This window comes from Pseudorca crassidens, chromosome 4 (genome assembly GCF_039906515.1).
Source record: "Pseudorca crassidens isolate mPseCra1 chromosome 4, mPseCra1.hap1, whole genome shotgun sequence".
Taxonomy (NCBI): domain Eukaryota; kingdom Metazoa; phylum Chordata; class Mammalia; order Artiodactyla; family Delphinidae; genus Pseudorca; species Pseudorca crassidens.
This window is the reverse complement of record NC_090299.1, coordinates 66,782,948-66,788,947: the sequence shown is the minus strand read 5'-3', so window position 1 is coordinate 66,788,947 and position 6,000 is coordinate 66,782,948.

Here is a 6,000-nt window from a genome sequence, read left to right as displayed (position 1 = left end):
ACCTCTGAGTCAGTAAGAACTAACTTTATTTTATTAAGACTTAATTTTTTTTTAAATCTTGGATTTCTGAAGGTGAATAAAAGGGCTCTGAAATTGAAAACAACCCTACAAGATACGACAGGGAAACTCTGTTGCTGAAAAAATGAAGGTAAGCCTTTCTAGAATGTTGAGAATTAAAAAAAACTAAGATCCAGCTCCACTGGGCTTATTCCAGTTCCTTAAACACACAAAGATTTTTGCTATTTGGAGAATTCCCATAAGCTGCTTCCTCTTCCTAGAATGCTTACCCTACCCCAGGTCACCCCCAATTCTTTGCCTAATTTCTACTTATTCTTCAAGTCACTTCCTCAGGAAAGCTTTCCAGACCTCTCAAGCAATCTTATGACTCCCTGGTAAATGCTGATATAATCATACACTTACATAGTTTATGATTATATCTTTAGTCATGCAAATTTTTGTTTGTCACCCTTACAAACTTGTAAAATCTATTCCATGAAGGCAAGAGCCGTGTTTCCCTTGTTCCCTGCTATATTCCCAACACTCACCATGATGTCTGGAATATATTATATATACCATAAGTACTTGATGAAAAAGTGATAGAGATAACAGGAACCTTGTGAGAAAAAAATAAAAAAGATTATCATCAATAATGAAAACGATTTTATTTCCCATAATTTTGTATCAATAAATAATATCTAATTCATTCTTTCTGTTACATAACCAAACTTGGTCTGCTCACCCTCACCAAGTAAAGCTAATCTACTGATGCCGAGTTGTGGTGAAAGAAAGTGCGGCATTTATTGCAGGACGCGAAGTAAGGTGTATAGGCAACTGATGTTCAAAAGACCTTAACTCCCCCATGGATTTCAGGGAAGGGTTTTTAAAGACAAGATGAGGGAAAGGGTCGCAGGGTGCCTGATCATCTAGTGGACATTCTTCTGATTGCTTGGTGGTGAGGTAATTAGGAGTCAACATTCTGGTTCCAACTGGTCTGGGGTCTTTGTGCCTGCTGTCAGCATGCAGTTAACTTTCAATAACTGGGGTTCAGTATCTGAAAAACAGCTCAAGGATATGGCTCAGAATATCATCTACAGCCCTTGAGGAGGAATTAAATGTTCTTGACTTTGTTTAATGGCTGAACTATTATTATTTTGTCTTGCTTGATTGTTTTCCTTTGCTTCTGCATTTTCTCACTTCTCTGATTAAGTTTGTTCTTTGGAAATTAGGGAAAGCCTAGAAGGATAAAGTTTTTCTACAAATAAAAGACAGGCAGAGGATATTGGTGGTGGGGGTAGGGGGTGGTTCTGTCCTGGGAAGGCCCCATAAAGTGCTGCTCAGTTATAATGCCCTGTTTTCTTTGATACTCCTAGGTCTTGAGGGGAACAGATGCAGGACAGGAAAGGGAATAAAATTTTGGATAGAGAGATTAATCATAAAGTCAGCAGAGAAACTCAGTTTTAGGGGGGCTCTGTTTCAATTCAACTAATATTTATGGAGCACCTATGTTAGGGAATGTATTAAATGATGGTGAACCAGACACTATCTCTGCAGGTGAGGTATTTGCAAGCCCATGGGAGAAACATACAATAAGAAACAATTATGAGACGCTATGATAAGTGTTATAGTAGGGTAAGGACAGGGTGCTATGGAAGTATGTATGAGAGGTACTAATTTCAGATATCTATTTCTATGTTACAAGTTATCCCAAAACACAGTGGCTAAAACAATTAGTTGTTTTATATCTCATAATTCAAAATGTTTTGTTATTTTTGTATCTCATAATTCCATGGATCAGCAATTTGAGCAGAGCACAGAGAGGATGGCTCATCCCTACACCATGATGCCTGGCATCTCAGCTAGAATAATTAAAATTGCTGGGGACTGGAACAGCCAGAGGCTCCCCAAACACTTCTCTCTGCCTCTGTCTGTCTGTCTCTCTCTCTATCTCCACCCTCTCCATATTGTTAGCTTTGGTTTTCTCACAGCAATAAGACTTCTTATATGGAGGTTCAGTGCTTTAAGAGGGAGTGTTCCAAGACACAAGGAGTGGACACTACCAGTCTCTTAAGACCTACGTCTTGGTCAAAGTAGCACTGAATGAGATGCATATGTTAAATGCCCATCACATATCCTGAAAGAAAGTGGTGTCAAACATTTTGTGGCCATCTACAATCCAACAGTAGCACCATACTCGGGGGTGTGAAGTCAACAGAGACTATGTGGAGGGCATGAAATCTCTGCTAAAGCTTAAAAGAAGTGTGATTTTGGGTGAAGAACTGGAGGGTTGGAGTAGGGGAGAAGTTTCAAATTTCAGAGATCAGGACATGCAAAGTCTCAGGGCGAGACTGCTCAAAGTTTGAGCAGAAGGTGGATAGAGATGCAGTGGGGAAAGAAGGGATAGGGCAGTGGTACTGACTACAGAAATAGTGATTCATTCAAAAAAGATTCTGTAGGGGATATTTAAAAGTTTGGATTATAACCTGAGAAAAAATAGTAGTCCTTCAAGGAAAGTGATACATTCAGATTTGTAAATGTTTCAGAAAGATCACTCTGGCTACAGAGTGAACAAAAGGGAATTTTGCAGAAACCTAAGTAAAGGATGATAGTGGCTGGGACAAAGGTAGTGGTAGTATGTATGGGAAGAGGAGGATGGATTGAGGAGTTCAAGGTCAGAAGGACAAGGTGTCAAATCCAGACAGACACTCTAACTGTACAACCTTGGGCAGTTCCCTTGAACCCCCTGCATCACACTTACTACAACTTTAATGAGTCATTTCTTCTCATAATGGTATATCTCATTAACCATTTTTATAGCTAATATTTATTAAGTATGTGAGGCATTGTTTAAACTCTTTACATATATCACTGTACCTACCTAAACGGTGGGTAATTTCATCCCATTTTATAGGAGAGGAAATGGGCATAGATAAGAAAATTCTTTTCCTGGGGTTTCCAAAGTTGCAATGGACCATGAAACCAGTCAGCCTGACCCCAGAAACAATGTCCTTCTTAACCAGTTCTTGATCCTTCCATGAAGATAAAATAAGAGGGCTTCCCTGGTGGCGCAGTGGTTGAGAGTCTGCCTGCTAGTGCGAGAGACACGGGTTCGAGCCCTGGTCTGGGAGGATCCCACATGCCGCGGAGCAACTAGGCCCGTGAGCCACAGCTACTGAGCCTGCGCATCTGGAGCCTGTGCTCCGCAACAAGAGAGGCCGCGATAGTGAGAGGCCAGCACACCGTGATGAAGAGTGGCCCCCGCTTGCCGCAACTAGAGAACGCCCTCACACAGAAACGAAGACCCAACACAGCAAAACTAAATAAAATAAATTAATAAACTCCTACCCCCCAACATCTAAAAAAAAAAAAAAAAAGGTAAAATAAGATGTCCCTTCTAAACGTCTACCTCAGAATCTAGCAACCACTATAGATACTCAATACATGATAATTATTACCTAGTTCTTAATAGCATGTCTTGAAGATTCATGGGAACTGTCTAATATTACAAACCAATCTGTGTTCATAGCAAAATTTATTACTATGAAAACTCAGAAAGTCACAATCAGCATTGAATGCCAGCTCTGTGCAAGTCTGTTGTCGCTATGATGTGAGATGAATGGATAAAGCAGTTAGAATCTCTGCTCTCAGTTCATTGCAGTATGAATGAGCTATGGCTTCCACCAGAAGGATGCCCTGAGGCAAGGATTTAAACATAAGCAGTTCATTCGGGAAGCAATCCCAGGAAACACCCACAGGGAGTGGGGAACAAAACAGGGAAGTGAAGGGAGCCAGAAAGTTGCATTATCAAGCAATTTACCTTTTGAGAAAGCCTTATTCCACTGGCAAACAGAGAGACAAGAACTTCAGAGGTATTTGTATCAATGGGCAGAGAGGCTAGAGTATCCATTCCTGAACTTCCCATCCATCATTGGTTGTAGGCTGCTCTGTGGGCATTAAGTCTCTAGCACACAGCTCACCCTGCTCTGGAGCCAAAGTGCTCAGATCAAGAGTCAAAGGTGTTCAGTTAACAACGTTCTGTGTGTGGAAACCAGATTGGGCTTGGGGGGCTACGGAAGAGGCGCTGGCAGTATCTGCAATGATAGATATGTTAAAAATGAGAATAGTATACATTAGAAAGTGGTATTGCAAGGACAAATTAACACTAAAAATTCCCTGTTGAAAATAAGGGGAAAAATTCCCCTCCCCTTCTTTTTCTTAGAGCATTTATTTTAGAAAACTTGTAATTTTATTTTCCCATTATTACATATTTTAAAGCATTTCATAAATTTAAATACTTTTATTTCGATTATCTCCTCTTTATCTCCTCATTATCCCTACATGTAATTCTGTACATGGAAAAACTCGACAGCATGTAATACATATATACTAAGCCCTGTCTTTTCCATATCTATGCCACAAGCTTGTGTCATCACATGGCATGGTACATCACAAGCCTCCCTTTGAGACGCTGGGAATCTTCAGAGAGCAGGAAAATGTCTGTGGTTTCAGTTAAGGAAAAGTATACGGACAGGCACAACTGTGCTGCATCAGCTCCACACTGTCAAAGACCTAAACAGACGATTTATAGGTGAAGGATTAAAAGCTGCAAATTTTATTCACACTCAGGAGACTATGAAGGACATTTTACAGGCTTGAGAAATATTTTGTGACAAGAAACTACCAAAATCTCAAAAGGACAGCTAGATCAAGTAAGAGAAAATAAGGATGTAAATAGCAAGACAGAAATTATCTTGGTACTGAAATCTCTCAAACATTTTCTATTTTATTGGGAGATATTAATGGGAGGGAGGGGGAGTTGGTTTGTAGAAAATATTCTCCAAGTAGAAAATATTCCAGTGCGATCAGCAGTGGAAGCTAATGGCTTATTGTTCAAAAATAGCTGCTGGTGAGGGATTAAGCACTTCTGATTTTACAGTGACAGGCATAACAGGTTTATGTGTGGGGCTCATAAGCCATGCTAATAGGAAATCAAGTACTTAAATTCAAGTCTCCATAATCTGTTGTCTGTCTTTGGGAAAATCCACCATAAACTTCTGGTTTCAGCTCTCACATTTGGGTCATTTCTCACCTAGTCCTATTCAAGGGTATCATAATTAATTCAACTTCCATTTGTCTGTGGAACAAATATTTACTGAACTCTTGGTAGGAGCTAAGCCTGACACTTAACTATGAGGATTCAGTGTTGAAAAGACAGGGATCTACTTTGAATGAGTCAAATAATCAAAAAGGGTCCTACTGTAGAGCACAAGGAACAATATTCAACATCCTGTGATAAACCATAATGGAAAAGAATATAAAAAAGAATGTATACATATGTATAACTGGATCACTTTGCTGTACAGCAGGAACTAACACAATATTGTAAATCAACTATACTTCAGTAAAAAAGTTTTTTTAATAAAATAAGGTACAAGCAAAAAGAAGAATCATCAAATGAGATATCATAAAAACAAAGCAAAACATTTTTTACATTGTAAAATATATAAATAAAATCATTCAGAGAGGGGGAAGGGTAAGCTGGGACAAAGTGAGAGAGTGGCATGGACATGTATACACTACCAAATGTAAAATAGATAGCTAGTGGGAAGCAGCTGCATAGCACAGGGAGTTCAGCTCGGTGCTTTGTGACCACTTAGAGGGGTGGGATAGGGAGGGTGGGAGGGAGGGAGACACAAGAGGGAAGAGATATGGAGACATATGTATATGTATAACTGATTCACTTTGTTATAAAGCAGAAACTAACACACCATTGTAAGGCAATTATACTCCAATAAAGATGTTAAAAATAAATAAATAATAAATAAATAAATAAGTAAAATCTTTATTTCATTTGTTTAAAAAAAAAGTAAACAAGCCATCCCATTGTAGTGCAGTAAGAACTTCAGTGTGGGGTGATCAGCAAACTTTTATTCAGCACTTTCTTTGTGCCAAGTAATATGTTAGATACTGATAAGGAAACAAAAATAAACCAGGTTATAATCT